At 43.8% G+C, this 21,495-nt stretch overlaps 1 protein-coding gene across 2 annotated transcripts in view; it reads left to right on the plus strand.

Annotated features, from left to right (window-relative positions):
* Positions 1-1,141: 1,141 nt before the first annotated feature.
* Positions 1,142-21,495, plus strand: part of hexb (hexosaminidase B (beta polypeptide)) — a 45,267-nt gene continuing 24,913 nt past the window's right edge. For both annotated transcript variants that reach the window (XM_061801960.1, XM_061801961.1), the window contains exon 1: positions 1,142-1,357. The gene's annotated coding sequence lies outside the window, so the exon portion shown is untranslated. The remainder of the gene's footprint in view (positions 1,358-21,495) is intronic.

Raw genomic sequence — 21,495 nt, forward strand, 5'->3', positions numbered from 1 at the left:
GCATGGAGACAAACAGCTGCACTCACAATCACACCTTGGCGCAATTTAGAGTGTCCAATTAATTGTTTGGGTATATGATTTAAGAATTGTGTACATGATTTTGAGCGGTTTGGTGAGTCGGCAGCCGAACGGGCTGAAAAGGTTGCCAAATGTGCAGTCTGGGTAACCTTTGCTCATCTTCCCACTGGAAAACACAAAATGCTAATATCACGCGAGTAGCATGAAGTTATTACCCGTTGACGATGCTAACTCTTTAGCTCGTTAAAAGCACGACTGTAATGAGGACGCGTGTGGGTGTCCAGTTTCCGCGTGCGGCATTTTGCAGGCGCGAGTCGAACGCTCTCCGGCGAACGCGGGCGGGAGTCGGCCTTCCCTCGGGAGGTCGCGGAAAAGGTCACACGGACACGTGCGGCGAAAGGTTGCGCGCTGCACCTTCTTCGTCCTCATTTTGGATTGCAGCGGGGAGACGGGCGACCTTTGCATGGCGGCGACCGCTCATCGGCGGCTTTGACGGACAATTTAGTGTTGGATTCGCAACCCCTAGCAAGACTTTTAGCAAATTTTCAAATGTTAGCCTTTTGGATCCAAAAAGTAAACAATATGCTGTATTCACTATACAGTGACCTTAAAGTGTTTAAAAAAATAATTGAAAAAAAAAAATACTGTAGATGTACCCCCCCCCGTAAAAGACATTTGTAGTTAATCCACCCCTCAAAAATCTGTAATAAAAATGATCAGACATTGACAAAAACAATTGTAAAACATAATTCAAATATGAAGTCAAATCAGCAAAAGAAACAAAATGTGAAATGTCATTTTAAAAAATAGCAAAAACCTCAAAAATGAAAAATTAACGACAAAAAAAACTTGACTACGTCGTACATTAAAAAGTATAATTCCAAACAATCTTTTAAAAATAAAAAAATTAAAGATAATCAAAACACAATGAAAGACAAACTGCATCTCCCCAAAATGTTTTTAAAGAGAAATTAGAAAATAATATACTGTGCCTTATTGATTTATCCCTTCCCAAAAATAAATACGTTTATCTAAAAATGTATGAGTACATATGAGAGAAGCCGAGGTGACGTAAGCGCGAGTGTGTTCCCGCTCCTAGATTATGACATCATTTCCTCCCATTTCAATTAGCGACGGGCACACGCGCACTCGCGGTTGTCCCGGCAGGGTTGGAAGGAAAGACGAGCCTCGCCGGGGCTGACGAGCTTGTTCGTTTCCCGGACGAGACGCTGCTGCGGATGATGACGGTCGAGGCCTTGGGGGACTCGAGGAGGAGGAGGAGGAGGAGGCGGCAGCAGCAGCAGCGGCCCCCCAGTTCGGCATGACGCAGGTGGCAAAGGTCGGTGCTTTTTCTAGGCTAACTTCAGACCTGCTCCATCCAAAATGTCGCCGTTGAAAACTAAGTTGGGCCCAGCTTCATTTTCTCTGAACGAAATTTGGAAAACTCCCCATGTTTAATCACACACTAAGAACGAAATGTGGCAAACTCCACGTTTAATCACCCGCCGAGAACTAAAGTGGCCTAGCTAACTCCTCCTTGTCAGCCATTGAGAACAAGATGGAAGGGTTTCCAATGGCGTCACCACAGTCCTTCACCAATCCGATAAACTAACCATAGAAAAAAAAAAACCTTCACGTTTCACCTATGACCTCTGTTCTCTGACCTCTATGACACATAAAATGGCCTCATTGGAAACCTGTCCGTTGATCCAATTAAATTTTTTTTTTGTTATGGCTAGCGATTAGAACTTTTTTTGTCAGCCACTGAGCACTCTAGTGCGATAACTCCATTATCGTTGTTAAGTGCATATATTAATAGGAAAAAAAAGCATATCTTTGAGATGAACACTCGTTTTGATCGTGCTTTAGTTAGTCCTTTGGCACTAATATTATTATTTTAGCTGAGGTACTAATGTTTCTTTCCTATTAGTGTATCCATCCATTTTCCACTTCTTCATGCGTGTCGAGGTCGTGTGGGGGGGGCTTTCCCAGCTGACTGAGGGCGAGAGGCGGAATCCACCCTGAACCGGTCATCAATAATGATAAATTCCCCCTGCCAAGGCAACGTGAAAGGGGCCTGCAAACAGGATCGTCCGTCACAAATTCAAACGCCTCTCTTCAAAAAATGACTTCCATTATAGAAGAAACTCAACCAGTCCTCTAATCAATCAATGTTGTGATTGATTAAAAAATGAAAATCCCAAATTATATTGAAAAAAAAAAACTAAAATCACTGTTAGGATGCCAAAGCACTGCTTTTATATAATTTGAGCCATGTCCAAAATGGTTAATAATTGCTTATAGGTGACACCAAAGCACTACTTTAATCATCATCAGACCTTGTAGCTAGCTTTTATATGAGATGACATCCCCTGAAAAGCTTAATAATTGTCTATTGATGCCACAAGATGATGCCAAGGCACTACTTTTGTCTGTCGAATAGTCGCTCCTTTACTTCAACATAGTTCCTTGTCACAAGAATGTGACAAAGTACTACTTTTATAGTAATTGCACCCCCCCCCCACCTAGTACTACCCTTTTTTTTGGTCCTCTTCACTTCAACATAGTTTCTAGACACTACATTAAAGTACTTTTATATCAGCCAACTTGATATTAGCATCACGTGGTATCTTCAGGAGTTTCAGAATTAAATAAAAACTGTGACACGTCAACACCAAGTGGGCTATCGATTTGTTTTGACACCAAAGCGTTAACGACAGACGACGACGAGTGCGGCGCCATCCATCAGGCGTTCACGGCGCTCTCGTAAATAGCATCGCTTACGTCGACAGAAATACGGCACGGGGTTAATTATTCGCGCTCTCGGGGGGGGAAGTACGACTGCGTTCGTGTGTGTGTGCTGGATTGGGGCGTCCGGCCCGGCGCAATCGCTTTGGGGACGAGGGGAAAGGTTAGGTGGCATCTTGGTCACCGTGCTTTTGGGGCTTGACAATAATGTTGGAAAGTTTAACAAACACATTTAAGTTTAAGTTTTTTTACATTATTTTAAATATTTATTAAAACGTAAAAAAATGTAGTTTTTTATTTTTTTGTTTTGTTTTATTCGTTTTATTATGTATTGTTTAAAGTTTAATTTGTTGAAATTAAAAATGCATTTTAAAATATTTACTAAAACTTAAAATTTTTACTTTCAGAAAATAATCAAGATAACTTGAATTTATTTTAATTTAATTTATTAAAACTTAAATGTTTTGTTTTAAATTTTGTTTTATTTCATTTATTTGTTTTATTGTTTAAAGTTTAATTTGTTAAAATTAAAAATCCATTTTAAAATATTAACTGAAACTTGAAAAACATTTTGTCATTTTCCTAAATGTTTATTAAAACTTAAGTTTCGTTTTTAATTTGCTTTTTTTTTTTTATTAAAAATGCATTTTAAAATGTATACTAAAACTTGAAAAACATTTTGTTTAAAAAGTCATTTTCTTCTTAAGCACCAGTCAGTATAAAGCTGTTTATCCGAGCCATTAATGAAAATGTAATTTGATATAAATGTGGATAATTTTTAGAAAGTAAATGCATTTCTGTATTTTGAATGTATAGATCTCAAAATGTGCCAAATATCTCAAAACATCTGCACCAATTTTTGTAAGAATCTCCAAATGGGGTTGTCGCCGCGTAGCCGGGCACGAGCCGGCAGTTCTGCGCGGTCGCCATTCGCCGCCGTGACCCCGAAAGGTCACATCAAGGGTCAGCTCGGGCGCGGGGGCGAACGGCAACTGGTCTTTACGGGAAATTGCTTCTTCCCTCACCGCCTTCGCGAATATCACACCAGGGCTTCGAATTCCCGGAGCTCAGCCGCTCGCGCTTCGCAACCCGCCGACGCGGCGGAAACATCACGGCAATCTGCGAATTGATTTTCATTTTTTGTCTATTTATTCATCACCAAAATACAAAAAGGCTCAGGAACACGACGGCACAGTTTGACCTTGGGAGATATATATATATTTTTTTTTTCTTTTTCGGTTCTTCGCACCTTCGCTGTCGGCACACACAACACTAGGAGGACACGGAACGTTCCAGACGTTGACGGCTTTGACACCTCAACCCGACTTTTTCCACCCAAACGCGTTTTTGCATCAACAAGACGACGAGAACGCGGTGGCCGAGCTCCGTGGGCGTAAACTGCTTTAAAAATCTATTTCAAGTTGTTTTTTTTCCTCAATAGCTATTTTTGTATTGTTCATGTAGGGAGTTGCTGTTTTTCAAATGTTCATAAAATGTTTTTGATACAAATATTGATGAAAATCTTAAATATATATTTTTCCAAATTGTTTACAAGCATCGTAATCAAATCTTAAAAGAAGTGAATACAACTATTCAAACAAATCTTTTGAAAATGTTCATTAAGATATGTTTTTGCAGTTACATATTTTAACTTAAAATAAATAGATTAAACAAAATAACATTTTGCCCGAAATGTCACAGAATCGACTGCAATCCACTGAGTCATTTTGGATCGTATTGTTCTAAATTGAATCAATATTGCCCTCAAAGTGATCATCGAATTATAACTTGTGAAACCTCTAAATAAATCTGGATTATTAATTTTTTTTCTTGTAATATTGCAACTTTAGGAATACAACCTTTTGTCATTTTTTTTTTTTAAATCAATATTTAGGCCAGCTATCATCTTGTATTTTAGTGTTTGTGTAGTGTTGCGGTACTTGGAGAGATGGCTGTTGTATTTTGAGGGGGTTGGGCTGGGGCGGGTGGTACTTGTGTGTACCGTAATTCCCAGCCTACAGAGCGTACCTGGTTATAAGCCTCACCCAGAACATTTGTAAAGGAAATACCATTTGGTACATACATACGACGCAGCTGTGTAAAAGCCGCAAGTGCCCACATTAAAACATGCGGTATTTACAAAAACAGTACACAGAGAGTTTAACGCTAGCACCGCCGCGATAATGCTAGTGCCACCACCCTAATGCTAATGCTAGCGCTAACAGGGCCAGTTAAAAAAAAAAAAACAAACTGGTAAAACTGAGACTGAGACACGGCAGTAACACGCTAGCACAGCGCTAACAGGGCCGCACCAGTAAAAGTCACTTCCTCGGCACATATATTCCACCGGTCTCACTCTTACCTTTTCCGCTCGCGTGCCCCCTTGCGGCGGTTAAAAAAAAATGCCCAAATTAGCTGCATCACTGCATAAACCGCAGGGTTGAAAGCGTGTGAAAAAAGTTGCGGCTTATAGGCCGGAAATTACGGTAAATAGAAAAAAAAATAATCCTCACCTTCCTCCAACTGATTCCAGTTTGGCTATAACAAAAAAAAAGTAAATAAAAAGAAGTAACGCCGGTGTAATGTCTTGATAGATGAAGAGAATTCCTCCCCGGCAGTTGCACTTAGTTGCCGGTCTGACGGTCTGAACGATCCCCCGTGCTGAAAAATCTCCTAGTGATTAATGCGCATGCGTTACTAACAGGGGAATTCTGGGTACGTAGCGGACGCGTACTGGGAAATCCCCCGGTCTCATAGTTCCCCTCCTTCAACATAGAGGGAGCTTAATTTACGTTATATCAATCCTTATGTGAGTGTAGCGCTAACCCTAACCTAACCTTAAATCAAAAGTTGCTAAAAAGATATATACCTATATTTACATGCATGCGCATTAATCACAAGGAGATTTTTCAGCACGGGGATCGCTCAGACTGTAGCTCCGGACCTCAAAGCGCCCGGCGTGCGAGTAGACATTGGACCGGATCGACATTTTACTTGAGAGCGGGCGCCCCCCTCGCCATTTGTCCTCATTACCTCGTCCTCTGGCTCTCTGGCTCCGCCTCCGTCATAATTTGACGCCTCCGGGGGACGTTTGACACGCTCGACATCCACTTGTTGGAATTCAAGCGGCGACGTGGGCAGAAGAAGAAGAAGAAAGGGGAAGGGAGGCACCGCAGGGGGGTGGGGGAGCCGCAAGCGACTTGACGGCAACAAAGGGAAAGAAGACTTATGAAATATTTGCTTGGCGTTGCTCCACCGCGACTGCGAGTACAGTTTTACCTCCCCCAGGGCAGAAATTATGCTAGTTACTGAATAACTTACCGGTAATATTTGGCTGTTTGTCAGCTGGGTATGTTTGGGATTTAGTCAGTCGGTGACATAAATGTTGCTTGTTTGGTCGCTCAGTCGGTTTGTCAGCGTTTGGGTTATTAAATTGGTTGGTTAACCAATCGTTTGGTTCGATGGCTGGTTGATTTTGACTGGTTGGTTGGTTGGATTTTTTGGACCAATCATTTCCTTAGTTGGATAACGACTTGGCCAGCTGTGCGTTCGTCATTTGGTAGGTCGGTTGGTAATTTATCGACAGGTCGCCGCGGCGGAACGGTTTCCCGCTCACCGTCGTCATCTTCATCTGGTGACTCGGCGTGACTCACCGGAAGAAGCGCGCGTGGGAGGGCTGAAGCGTCCAAACGTTTAGTCCCGCGCTGTCGCGGACAACGAACGCACCGTCGACGCGCGGCGGAGAAGCGAGCGGTCGTGCGAGTTCCGAACAATCAAATCAAAGAGGGTGATGCATGAGGTGGGGGGGTTGCCGTGGCAACAGTGGGCTAACACGATCTCAGAACCACAAGATCTCAGCCCCCGGGCGTCTACGCCCCCTCCCTCCCTGATTTGTTTACCTGTCAACACCTTGTGACTACTTCCTCCTTTGTTCCCGTCTCGCGAATGCTTTGAATCTGCCATCGATTGGACATGTCTGCCAGGCTCAAAGGCACTTGCTCCTAACTGCTTGCTCGCTACTCGAGAAGCGGTCCACTCAGCTGGGGGTCTTGGAGGGCTGGGGGGCCAGCCTCCGCTCTCGCTTTGCGAGGGATCAACGAGATGCCGCAGCGACTGGAATTAGCTCACCGTCGTTTCCGATGTTTGCGAAAAGGCGTGCGGCGCGTTGGCCGAGGGCCGGGATTCGTTTTCAGTGTTTACCGACCAAAGTGACGGTTGTCTTCGACACTTCAGAGAATTAAAAAAAAAAACAATTTTGTTTAATGGGAGGAAAATACAAATACTTCTAAAAGTTGCTTATGTCATAAAAATAAATGAAATACAAACGTATGTCTACTGAAAACACAAACTAATTTACAATACAAACCTATAAATATATGTAATAAAAATGCACATTTACTTCAAATAAAATAAAATGAAAAAAAAACTACTACAGATACAAAGAAATTTAGGAAACAATTCTGTAAATCTATTTTCTTAGCTGCTTATCCTCACAAGGGTCGCGGGGAGTGCTGGAGCCTATCCCAGCTGTCGACGAACAGGAGGCGGGGTTTACCCTGAACTGGTTGCCAGCCAATCGCAGGGCACATCAAGACAAACAATTATACCGAGGGGCAATTTAGTGTCCAATTAATGTCGCATGTTTTTGGGATGTGGGAGGAAAGCGGAGTGCCCACCCGGAGAAAACCCACGCAGGCACGGGGAGAACGTGCAAAATCCACACAGGTGGGTCCGGGATCGAACCAGCGACCTCAGAACTGTGAGGCCAACGCTTTCCAGCTGAGCTACTGCACCGCCATAAAATACAAATATTTCCAAAAATTGCACGTCAAAAAATTTAATAAAAGACGTTCATACATATTCAAACAATACCATATCGAAATTCCTGCAGGATTTCCTAATTTGGATCGGAACTTCTTCAATGTGAATGGTTGTTTCCATGTTTATTTATTATGATTATATTTTTTGACATAATTTTGCACATTTGCAGGAAAAAGTGGCACATCAAACCCCCCCCATTTTCTTCCTCACGTGACTAAATTGCTGAACTTGGATTTCCGGACTACGCCGATGCGGACGCGTCGCTGTTAAACAAATCCACTTTATTGCCGCTCCCCCTCGGGCCCCCGTCGCTGAGTTATGTCCCACTGATGGTATCGCCACGTTCACGTGGGAGGGAGGGTCAAGGCCCACTGTGTCATATTTTTTTTTTTTTTTTTTCTTCCCAGCATTCCGTGATACCTCGCCGACGTTTCAGGTGCAATTCTGCCAAGGGCGGCCATCGCCGTCCGCGCACAATGGCGGCCATCGCCGTCCGCGCACAATGGCGGCGTTGTACGGCGCCAATTAAAGGTGATTAATGGCCGCCCTAGCACAGTAACCGTTTACAAAAGGCTCGTAGGTTTGCCGGAGGCAGGCTCAAAATTGTCTGTTTTTCCGAAAATGTACGTTGGGTACTGTAGAAAGGACAATTTTTCATCTTGGAGGTACTTTAATATTCAATAATTGTGGTTATAGTTAACGGAAGGCTCAACATCGCCTCCTAATTTGACACGCTTGGTATGCGGAATGCCCTAAATCATCTTCACCGGAAGCGCTAAATCACAGGTGTCAAACTCGAGGCCCGGGGCCCACATCTGGCCCGCCACGTGACTTTATGTGGCCCGCAAAGTCACATCTAGAGTGTCAATTTCCATGATCCTTGTAAAAATCTGGACCAAAATCTCATCATACATCTTCCTCCTTTTCCTTTCGGCTTGTCTCGATTAGAGGTCGCCACAGCGTGTCATCTCTTTCCATCTAAGCCCATCTCGTGCATCTTCCTCTCGTGCACCCACTACTGTCCTCATGTCTTCCCTGACAACATCCATCAACCTTTTCTTTTGCCTGGCAGCTCCCATCCTCAGCTCACTCTCTCGACTCCCAGCGAGAACCTCAACATCTTCATTTCTGCCACCTCCAGTTCCGCTTCCTGTCGTCTCTAATCCGTACATCACGGCCGGCCTCACCGCCGTTTTATAAACTTTGCCCTTCATCCTAGCGGGGACGCTTCTGTCACATAGAACACCAGACACCTTCCGTTAGCTGTTCCAACCTGCTTGGACCAGTTTCTTCACTTCCTTACCACGTTCACCATGGCTCCGGATTGTTGACCCCAAGTATTTGAAGTCGTCCACCCTCGCCATCTCTTCTCCCTGTAGCCTCACTCTTCCCCTTTCAAACGTGAAGAGTTGACAAACCCCATTACCCTTGATTTCTGGTTCCAAAACTACTTTGTAAATATGATATGACTAAATATTTTTGTTCCACAGTCATAACGGCCCTCTGAGGGGAAACCGGAACAACAACGCGGCCCGTGACAAAAATGAGTTTGACACCCGTGCGCTAAATGATCTGAGTTTTCTCAGCACTAAATTGTCCTGAGATTCACTGAGGTCTTGGGACTTACTTGCTAGGTTTATGTTTGGGTACGAGGTCAGCGTTTTGGTTTAGCAGTTAAGGGTGGTTGTTGGGTTTGAGGTTAGCGTTTCAGGGTTTAGCCGTTAGAATTTCGGCTGCACTCGCCCTCCACAAGAACGTGACATTACTGCACTATCACTGCACTTTTTATTTTTATTTGACATTTGCCTCTTCTTTGTTTTTTTTGACAATGATTCACTTTTTTTGTCTTCTGCCAGTAACTCGTCCCGTGGGAGTCAAAAGTCAAGTTTCTATTTGGCAGCGGAACATTAATAGCGGCGGTCACGCGTCGGTGCGAGAAATTATTTTTAGCAGACGTGCTGGGAAAATAGCTGCCGTGCTTCTTCTTCCTCATCTTTTGTCGCTCAATCAATGAACGTCGGGCGAGAGGTGCGAAAAGACGAGCGAAAGCAGAATTCCCAGCGTAGCAGCCACAGCAGCGCCTGAGCTGCCTTTAAAGTTTGGAAGGCAGAAATTCCTGCACGGTGAAAGCACCGCGGGGAGTATGATCAAGTGCAAGAATGGAAGAAAGAGAAATATTGCTATATATATATATATATATATATATATATATATACAGTGATACAAAATATACAACTCAGAAAGGAACAAGAAAAATACATTATTGAATGTTCATAAACTTACTCATTCATGGTTTATTCATATTTTTTACTGACTACAGCTTTTTTTTTTTAAAAATGTACATGAAACAAAATTTTGTTACATAAATCGTATTACCGTAATTTCCGGCCCACAAGCCGCAACTTTTTTCGCATGCTTTCAACTCTGTGGTTTGTGCGGTGATGCGACTAATTTGTGCATTTTTTTTTTTTATAACAGTCGCAAGGTGGCACTCGAGCGGAAAATACAAGAGTGAGATCGGTGGAATATATGTGCCGAGAAAGTGACTTTTACCGGCCCGGTTAGTGCTGCGCCAGCGTTAGCGCTGTGCTAGGGTGTTACTGCTGTGTTACTGGCGTGTCTCAGTGATATTTACCATTAAATTTTATTTTAACTGTCCCTGTTAGCACTACCTTTAGCTCGGCACTAGCGTTAGCACCACGCTAGCATTAAACTCTGTGTACAGTCTTTCTTTGTAAATATCTCGTGTATGAATGTGGTTTTCAATGTGGGCACTTTTGACTTTGACACAGCTGCAGTGTATGTATGTACCAAATGGTATTTCCTTTACAAATGTACTCGGTGAGGCTTGTAACCAGCTGCGTTCTGTAGGCCGGAAATTACGGTACACAGCTTGCTTTTTGAAATGGAACCAAAATTTTCATGAACACGTTCACTGCCAATGACGGCTTTAGACGTCAAATATTGCGAACCGCGAAGGCGCCGTTTTCCAAAAGAAGTTACGAAGCCATCGGTTGAAGATGCGACGGACAAATCTCGGCCACGATTAATAATCATTTGGATCTCGTGACGTGACGTTTCGGCTTCCTCTCGAGGAGTCTTGTCAAACGTTGTCCTTCATCTTCTCACGCGCCGCTCACATTCCGCGCCGGTATCACACCTGTAATTAGCGGCGCTCGGAATCCTCCCGTCCGCGCCTTCGGGAAACTCCGACCGCTAATACTTTTAAAACCCACCCAGGTGACGTGCGCGGCGTGCCGGGAGCGTTTCCGAATGCGTAGTACGCTTTGCTACGCTAATGGGGGAAAAAAAAAAAAAAAAAAGCCTGTACTGTGCATTCTGGACTTCTGAAAAGTATTCACAGCGCTTCTGTTTTTCCACATCGGTTGCATTCAAAACATCTTAACGTACATTTCGGGGGAATAATTCGACTTCATTCCTTCGAAGATTAGCCAGCTGACGTTCTGGAACGCATTCTCGCGTACGTGCGAGCTCGAAGTAGGACATCCAATAAAACCCGCGCCAACTTGCGCCCACACGCGCACCTTGAGGATAATTCCCTCGATTATAGTAAACGGCGCAATGGAGGGAAGGGCCCGTTCAAAGATGTTTGAACATTATTTTATCCAGCGGGGTAACAGGTTTATGAAAAGGAACGTTTGTTGACAATTCCTCCCGGCGGCGGAGAATGAAAGTGGGTTAGGCGGCGCCGGCAGGTCACAACGGGGCGCACACACTCGCTGAAACGGGATGCCGGCGTCACCTGATACTCCACTGGGCCATGTTTACTGTGTATTATTAATATTTTTGCCTTTGCTTTTAGCCTCCAGACAACAGTCCGCCCACAGCGGCGGGAATTATTTAGCATCCCGTAGTTTTGTTTGCATTGTAAGATTAGCCGGGCCGACGCTGTCGTGCGTCTTTCTGGCACCCTTTGCCCGGGGGAGGGTGTCAAATATTTGCAATTTCAAGAGTTTCAAGAGAGAGTAAATTCAAATTGTTGATTGTATTCACTATTAATATTTTACTATTTTTATAATTCAATTTCTTTGATTTTGTTTGATTAAGAATGAATTATATTTAAAATGAAAAAATTAGAATGTATTTGTCTATTTTTAAATAATTATTCCAGTTAAAAACATTTATTTTCATCAAAATGAGCACGTTGAATGTAAAAGTATTTGAATTACATTTGAATTATGCTAGAAAATTATTACCTCTTGGCGGCACGGTGGTTCAACTGGTAAAAGCGTTGGCCTCACAGTTCTGAGGACCCGGGTTCAATCCCGGCCCTGCCTGTGTGGCGTTTGCATGTTCTCCCCGTGCCTGAGTGGGTTTGCTTCGGGCACTCCGGTTTCCTCCCACGTCCCCAAATCATGCAACATTAATTGGACACTCTAAATTGCCCATAGGTGTGATTTTGAGTGCGTCTCGATCTGCCCTGCGATTGGCTGGCGACCAGTTCAGGGTGTGCCCCTCCTCCTGCCCGTTGACAGCTGGGATAGGCTCCGGCACTCCCCACGATCCTCGTGAGGATAAGCGGCAAAGAAAATATATCTTTGTCAATCTATGCCAACGACGTATAGTGACTCACAGAGCAATCAAATGCTCTGCCACTAGATGGCAGAAGATACAACTCCCCAAGCTGTTGCCATCACATCAGAAGAATCAAGTTCTGTGTGCAACCAAATCACATGAAATCCATGAAATTGACACAAGAGCGACATTATTTCCAGAATGTGTATATATATATTTTTTGTGGCATTTATGTTGTGCGTAAAATATTTTAAACGTGTGAGCGGCCTGCGCCGCGTTTCACCCATTTGATCAGGCCAAAAAGCAAGAAATGCAAAAAGAAGGAGGGGACGGGGACGGTACCTTGGGGTCTCGTTTTGGGCCTCCATTGGATAGTGAGAGGAGTATACCTTTTTAGTTAGGCGATTTAAAAAGAATAATATCCCCATACATATTTCCATGAATATATGACTCAGAGGAATTATTGATTGTTCCCTTGCTCATTGTCGTCATTGCGACAGACGAGCCTCTTGCGCACGAATCCGTCTGGCGATCGGTCGTCCCAGCCAATCATTTTGTCTATCCCAGCGTGCGCTCAACTGTTTTGTGTTTTGCGTTTTTGTTTTTGTGTTTTTTTTTTTTTTTTATTATTCAATTTGCATTTATTCCTTCAACCTGTCCCGAATGACAATGATGCCGCCCACGGAGCCCCGCGTGAGTCACGCCGTCCCATAATGCAATTCTCCGCAGCAGACGGCCGGCGTGACTCATCCCGAAGGCCTTGGAGAGGGAGAGTGAGAGAGAGAGAGAGAGAGAGAGGAAGAAAGTTCTTGGAAAAATCAACTTCTTGTAATTATGGATCCTCGGAAGTTGCAAAAGTATTCACACTCTGGACTTACTGTAGAGAAAATAAGTGCTGTACTTGTGTACTCATAAAAATGCTCCAATACTGCAACACTGATACCACTTCACCAACCTTACATTTAACGCCCATGTTGATATACTTTTATTGTTATTCTCAATCAGCAATCTTTTATTTCTATGACTTTATTTTGTAGTTGAAGTAATTTTAACTTACAATTATATACAATACCCATTTTGGTAAATTAGCATGATTGAGCTTTGCTAACAATTTAATATGATAAAAGAATTACCCTAATTTCCAAGGGGAGCACGCGAGCGGTGAGACCGGTGGAATATATGTGCCGAGGAAGGGACTTTTACCGGTCCGGCCCTGTTAGCGCTGCACTAGTGTGTAACTGCCACGTCTGTGTTGTTTTTTTAACCCCCCCCCCCCTTACCGGTATGTCTTTTTTTTTGTTTTGTTTTTTCTAACCAGCCCTGTTAGCACGCGCGGCGCTAGCGTTAGTGTGGCGTTAGCGTCAGCACGGCAGCGCTAGCATTCAACTCTCCGTGTACCTTCTTTCTTTGTAAATATCTCGTGTTTCAATGTGGGCACTTGCGGCTTTTACACAGCTGCGTCGTATGTATGTACCAAATGGTATTTCCTTTACAAACGGACTGGGCGAGGCTAATAACCAGGCGCGCTCTGTAGGCCGGTAATTACGGTACTTGAATGTACATCCACCAGAATTTATGCTCAAGTATGGATTTGACCCTAAGTAAAAAATACATTAATTTTAACTTACAATTATATACAATACCCATTTTGACAAATTAGCATCATTTGGGCTTTGCTAGCAATTTAATATGATAAACAAAACAATTAGCTTTTTATCGTGGGCAGCCAAAAGCGGTGTGATTCTCACGCCGGGTCATCTTTCATCTCGAGGTGAAGGAATTATTTTGCCAGAGGAGAGATGTTCGCCAAACGTGCACAACATTTGAGAGAAATTAAAAAGTCCATCAATAGTTTTTGGTCTTTTGGGTTTAGCTCAAGACAAATAGGAGAATTAACCCTTGCGCGAAGAGTTCAGCACGTGCCGAAACATAAGTTGAGGAACTTCACTTTGACAAAAGCGCGGCGTCAGTATTACTCACGGGTATGCGAGGTTGAAAAAAGTAACCAGCCTATTTTGACAACGTTAAAAAAAAAAAAAAAAAAGCAGTTTTTAAATGTAAAGGGGGAAAAAAATGTCATCAAAAGAAGAAAAAAAAATCAGTTCAAGTGCAGTAACAAAAGTATTTGTTCTTCCTCACTTGTCACTTTGAGTTCTTCAGAAAGCAAACAACTCAAACTTGGTCTCGTTTCTCGGGGGGAGGGGGGGGGTGCCGCATTGCTTTTCCGATTGCGAGCGTGCAGCCCGGGGGAAGGCGGCGCAAATCTCATTAGCGGCAAAACGACGGCTCGGGGGCACGACCCCCCCCCCCCCCCGTACGTGGCACACGAGCTCGCTTCCAGCGTGGGAATGCGGCGCTGCCGGTTTTGAGCGGGGGGTGGGGGGGGCAGGCCGTCACCACGCGGGTGATTGAACGAGCCTGGAGGTCAAACCTGCGCATTTGCATCTGCTGCTCTTGCCGGCGGCCTGACGCTGCGCCCGTGAACATGAGAACACAAATTATTGTGATATTTTTCTCACTTTTAATGCCTAAATGTCTTAACTGTTATTTCTATGAATTTGAGAACATGTCAAAACAATTGCGCCTCTCACCTGTTACGAATGTGTAATTACTAGATTGTAATCTGTTTAATGATTACTTAGCATCATTTTGCATTTGCGTTAGCAGAGTTGGAAGATTGGACGCCGTGATTATTGGAATTATATGAACGTGACCCAGATTTGACTCGTGAGGAGTGTGTGACGGTTCCACGGTTTTTATTTTTGCCAGGTTTCTTCATGACTTCCTGTTTTCCTTCCCGACAGGCGCCGTCGTCATCCAGCAGCTTTACGTCAACACAGGACATGAATTATTTTTTTAGGGGGGGGGGGGGTAATGACGCAGCCCAGTGATGTTACCTTGTCGCTAAACTCATTAGTTCTTTGTCAGCGTGCTCGGCCTCAATCAGGGTCCTTAGACCAGTTTCCGCGCTCTCGGTTCATTAGATGAGTCACTTCCAAAGGTGGGGAGCTGACCTAAAATGATGATAATCCACCGGGGAGGAACAAGAGGAGGGCGCGGGGGGGGGGGGGGGCTCTTCCTTGTCCTCCCCGCATGTGATCTGATAGATGGAAGCAGGAGTCACGCAGAGTTGAAAGTTGAAAATTGGGTCGAAGCGGGTGGTCCTCGCGTCGCCGCGGTTGCGTTTGGGCGATTTAGCGCGTCGTCCGGGCCGCGTGTGATGGAACAGAGTAAAAATAATATTTGATGATTTGAAATGTTACTTTTACTCCAATACAAGTCCCATAAATCAAAGCTGAGGAAACTATATAGAGTGCCAAATTAGAGTCTTTGTGAGCACAGAACTTTCAGGCCTTTGATAGAAAGCCTACCCGAACACCATAATGTGATTAGTCCGAACGCACCGCTTGTGTTAACCACATTTTCTCAGTAGAATTGTAATTCTACTTTTTTTTTTCCTAATTAATTCTTGATTGCGTTGTACAAATTGTAGCTAATGTTCAGAGTGGAAAATGTTTAGAATTTTTTGAATCACAAAAACACAGCTTTTGAAGAGGGGTGTGTAGACTTTCTGTAACCGCTGTTGGTGCAGAAAATGACCTTTTTTTTACTAATATTTTTCAGGTATTTCCCCATTAAATTCTGCTTCCACATACTGTAAGTCGTATTGAAACATTTTTCTTGTCGCATTTATTTTTTTTCGGCAGCACGGTGGGTCAGCTGGTAAAGCGTTGGTTCCACGGCTCACTGTTCTGAGTTACCGGGTTCGATCCCGGCCCTGCCTATGTGGAGTTTGCATGTTCTCCTGGCGCCTGTGTGGGTTTTCTCCGGGCACTCCAGTTTCCTCCCACATCCCCAAAACATGCAACATTAATTGGACACTCTAAATTGCCCCAAGGTGTGATCATGAGTGCAGTTGTTTGTCTCTTTGTGCCCTGTGATTGGCTGGCGACCAGTTCAGGGTGTACCCCGCCTCCTGCCCGTTGACAGTTGGGATAGGCTCCGGCACTCCCCGTGACCCTTGTGAGGATAAGCGGATAAGAAGATGGATGGATTTATTTTTGTCCCCTTGCAATTTTGGCTTTACATTGTAAAAACTTTCTACACAGTCTGTAATATTCCATAGTTGTAACATTTTTAAACAAGATTTTTTTCTGATTGTAGTCACCTTTTCTGTAAATTTTGATTAATTTAGTTACAAATCAGTTGGAATTTTTTTTTTCCCTACTTCCCCCTGAAGGTTGTAACGGATATTCCAACTTTTTCTTGCACCGTTGACTCTTCTGTTAATTTTCCTTTTCCCCCCGGTAATTTAATATCACTACTCCGTACTTAAAAAGCGGACTCAAAACCTCATTTAAAACTCCCCCCTGGTTAATTCCGGTCTCTCTCTCTCTTTTTTTTAAACACTTTGGAATAAGCAGAAACAAACTCTCCTCGGCATTCTCCCAAATTGATCTTTCCTGTTTGTTTGTTTTTTTTTTTTTTTTTTTTTTTTTTTTTGCAAACCGATTTCCTCGTGTATTTTGGGACCTCCGAGCACCTCCCAGCAGACGCGCGTTAATCTGTTTGCTAATCTCCAATTAAAGTGCCCATGAAGCGTTTTGTCCGCTCCGGCCGCCGCCGCCGCCGTCGTTCTCCTCCGCTTTTAACTCGCTCTTCCAATGTCACACACGCTGCGTGGATTGACCTAGATTGAGCCAACGAGTCATTTCTGGAGACGCAAAGAAGGATTAGCAGAGATTAAAAATGACATCGAGTGAGGAGTAGCTGGCCGTGGCCAATTATAATTACTGTGCAACGTTCGTGTATGATGTATGAATATCGAGTAGTAGTACCGTAATTTCCGGCCCATAAGCCGTGACTTTTTTCACACGCTTTCAACCCTGCGGTTTATGCGGTCATGCGGCTAATTTGTGCATTTTTTTTCTGATGGCCGCAAGGGGGCAGTTGAGCGGAAAAGGTAAGAGTGAGACCGGTGCAATATATGTGCCGAGGAAGGGACTTTTACCGGTCCGGCTCTGCTAGCACTGCGCTGGCATGTTACTGCTGTGTCTCAGTGATTTCTTTTTTTTACCGGTATGTTTTGGTTTTTTTTGTTTTAACCGGTGCTGTTAGCACGGCGCTAGCGTTAGCATTACTTGCAAAAACAGTCTGAGAAAAAGCCTACTAGAACAGCTAAACTTGATTTGGGGGCTCATCAGAGGCCCCTTAAGGTGTGCGCTCACGGCCATTTTGAAATGTGGTTAATTTTGAATGCTGGTTACGAGAGGGTGTGCACACTTGTGCAAAAACTCACTTTTACTTAAATATTTTTTCAGGTCATAAGTAATCTTAATAGTGTAATTTCTTGTGAAATAAATTGTCTTGCTTATTTTTTATTTACAAAAACCTGACGGGTTAGGGCACAGGTGTCAAACTCAAGGACCGGGGGCCAGATCTGGCTCGCCACATGACTTTATGTGGCCCGCAAAGGCAAATCATGTATGTCAACTTCCATGATTCTTGTTAAAATCTGTACTAAAATTTCAAATTTCATCTTGATGAAATGATAACGTTGAGATATTGCAAGCCTATTAATGTTACCAAACATCAACAATAGTTGAAAAACCCATTACCCTTGATTTCTGATTCCAAAAGTAATTCATAAATTTTTATGGTTTCACATTCATAACGGCCGGAACTACAATGTGGCCCGCGACAAAGAAATGAGTTGGACACCCCTGTGTTAGGGTTAGCCCAACCTAACTCCAAATAGGGTGTGTAGACATTTAGATCCACTGCACAGTATATTTTCTTATTTTGGGGGGGGGGGGAATCAAAAATTTTCTTCCAGTTTTTGTCCTATGCTTTTCGTCTAACGTATATTTAGACTTTTTTCATATTTTCTCCTTGCAACTGGTGACCTCGCTCCCCCAGGTCACCGGCGGAGGCCCGACTCCCGACCTCGCTCGGCCTCGGCGCTGTTTTGGAAGCGCTCCAAGGTTTTTATGTGGATGTTCGGGGGCCATTAGCGCTGACTCGTGAAGCGCTCAAGGTGGGGGGGGGGGACTTTAAAGGCCAGCGCGCTTATCCCCGGGCGGCGGGACGAGCGGCGCGTAATAAGCGTTTACGGGGATTGGCCGCCTCGTAACTTTGTTTATGTTCCCTTTGAAACGGCCTAGCGAGGCTCTTTTAATCATCGCCGCGTGAAGGTACTCGCCCCGCAATTTCTGCCCCTTTTAATGGGTTTTCGGGGGCGGGGTGGGGGGAGGCCGTTAAAAGATGTTTCAGCTGCGTCGGGTCTCGACACACACAATCCTCTTTTCGCTCGACGGCCAAAGACTAAATAATCCGTAAAATTCTGCCTTGTAATTATTGCAAGGAAAGTAACGAATGTTATGGCGTTTAGTCCTAGGTCAGGGGTGTGAAACTCATTTTTGTCACGGCACACGTTGTTGTTACGGTTTCCCTCAGGGAGCTGTTATGACTGTGAAACCATAAAAATCTTTATCATATTTACACACAAAATTTGTGAACTAGTTTTGGAATCAGAAATCCAGGGCCATGATTTTTTCCAACCGTTGTTCAGGTCGGATAACAAAAAAACGCTTGTAATATCTCGTTATCGTTTATGATATATGACAATTTTAAATTTTGGTACTGATTTTCACAAGAATCATGGAAGTTGACAGATAATTTGCCTTCGCGGGCCACATAAAATCATGTGGCAGGCCGGATCTGGCCCTCGGGCCTCGAGTTTGACACCTGTGGTGACAAGTAGGGATGAGAATTGAGAAGAATTTAACATTTCCGATTGTCATCAATTATTATTTGGTGATATATGATATCATCGAGGAAATAACGATCATATGTTACCGAAGATGTACTGTGAATGGAACACAATTTTTTTATCGAAGTGTTGTTAATATGTCCCAATATACTGTAGTTTATTTCCATAAAATATATAAAATTAATGGCAGATTTTTCAGATTTTTTTTTTTTTCATTTATAAAACAGATTCAATGTGGAAGAAATGCCAAATGGATAAAAGGTAAAAAGACAATTCACTCATTTGCAATTTCGTCAGGCAAGCAATTGAAAATTTTGAAAATTAAAAGTAGTTAGTTTTGGACAATATTCTGTATTTGTTTGAGGAAAACTCATTACCGTAATTCCCGGCCTACAGAGCGGACCTGGTTATAAACCTCGGTACACAGAGTTTAACACTAGCACCGTGCTAACGCTAGTGTTAGCTTGGCTAGCGTTAGCGCGGCGCTAGCGTTAAACTTTTTCTGTGTACCGTGGCTTATAACACTAGCGCCGCATCAGCGCCTAAGAGTTGAAAGCGTGAAAAAAGTTGCGGCTTGTAGGCCAGAAATCACGTTATATTTAGTCTTTTCAATAAAGTTGTGAATTTACAAGAAAAATGTCACATTGCAAATGTTATTTTTGCAATTTATTAGCAGTCATTCTGACAATTTGAAGGCTTCGCCCACCCTGGAAATATGACGGATGCCATTCCAACTCCGAACTCACTTGACAGGTTTTCGTTTTCCGTAGCTAGCCTTAATATATAATTTTTTTTTTGTCTCATATTTTTGAACAATCCTCCTTTGAGATAACGAGCCGAGCCAAAAGCATTCGAATCTGCCTTGTTATTAAAAGCAGCGGCATGAATGCTCGCCTTGTCTTCTTCCGCTCTCGCGTTGAACTTTTCAAAGAGACGCGACGGCGAGCGGAACGCGTCAGCCGTGACCTTTGCCGTCCCCCCCCCAAAAAAAAAAAAAAAAAAATCATTTCATGCCAGCCAGTCATCCTCCTCTTTGTTGGTTTGACGGGACCCTTTTGTGGTCATTATCATATGCCGACTTGTCCGCAGAAAGAATGAAGTTTTCACTTGGCAAACAGAAATATGACATTTCCTTGACGTGCGCAAAACGAATAGCCAGAGCCGTGGCCGAAAACACACGGGAAGTCGTCCATGTTGGTTGGAAGTGCTCCTTTCGGGATGATTTTGGCCGCACGCTGGAAACGCTACGTCTGCTTGCTCAGGTGGCACTTGAACGCCACGCTGCTTTTTTCGTGGACTCGTGATTTTGAGGAAAAAAATGTTAAAACAATTTTAAGATTCCATACATTTTAGTTCTAAAAAATGTATTCGCGGTAATTCCTGCATATTCGAAGGTCCGACCCGACTCCCAAGACGGGGTTTGTCTTGTCCGTAGCTAGCCTCTTATCTTCCTCAAAGTGTTTTGGTTTTTGCATTTTTTTCGGCGGACGTTCTCGTGACTCAGCTGCGGACCGACCTCATCCGTCAGATTAAAGGTCACGTTTGTGAAAACGAGTCTGGGCGACGGCGGCGGCCCGTCCAAACAAAAACGCTTGAAATGGAAACACATCTGCGGCGGATGCTTGCGCGCTGACGTAAGGCGCGAGACGCGGCCGCGCCAAGCCCAAGAGATATTGGTCGGGGGCGCGGGGCGGGGGGCAAAGGGCCCATTTTTCAAGCATTCGAATTTGTAGAAAAAAATTTGCATATTTTCATCAACCTTGTATAGTTCAAGAATTTGGAGGATAAGGGTCATGACTTTTACAGGGAACAATTATTTATACTGCATTAAAAAGAAAAGTTGTGGATTTCTTGAAAAATCATAAAAAATGTTGCAATTGCTTTGCGTCATTTTTCATCTAGTTTGAACTGGAAAAATCAAATTAAAATTGGTCATGTGGCCGGCGACCAGTTCAGGTTGCACGTCGCCTCCCGCCTGATGGCAGCTGGGATTGGGTCCAGGAGTCCCACGGTCCTTGTGAGGATACGTTGCTCGGAAAATGGATGGATGGATTTTTTTGAATTAAGTCAATTCCAAAGAAAAGGTATATATTTTTGGGGGGTGGGGTAAACAAGCGATGGATTTAGCGAGCGAGCGAGCACTCACCTGCCACCCGCGGTGATGGGTCGTAGGTTAGAGGAGGGGGGGGGGGGCGGTCTTGCGGCCCACCAGGAAGTCTTTGAGTTTGGAATTAGCAAAGAAATGCAGGCCGTCAAACAGCTGGATGGGATTTTAGCGCACCCGCTCAGAATATCCCCCGGTTGTCGGGTTGTCATCGGCGCCCCTGATTGCCCCTCGCCCGCAGACCACCTGATGGGAGTTTGAATTGCATCAACACCCCCATCGCCTCCCCGTAAGGGGAGGGGGCAGGGGGTCCCACAAATCTTTTGGATTAATCACACACAGGGAAAAAAAAAGTTTTGTGTCAGAAATAAAGCTCTTCAATTGTTGCCTCCCCCAACAAAAAAAAAGTTGTACATTTTGGAAAAGGGATCGTATTATTTAAAAAAAAAAAAAAAAATTCAAGATGAAAAATCCAAAAGATGAAAACTCAGCATTG

The sequence above is a fragment of the Syngnathoides biaculeatus genome, chromosome 17 (genome assembly GCF_019802595.1).
Source record: "Syngnathoides biaculeatus isolate LvHL_M chromosome 17, ASM1980259v1, whole genome shotgun sequence".
NCBI classification, from domain to species: domain Eukaryota; kingdom Metazoa; phylum Chordata; class Actinopteri; order Syngnathiformes; family Syngnathidae; genus Syngnathoides; species Syngnathoides biaculeatus.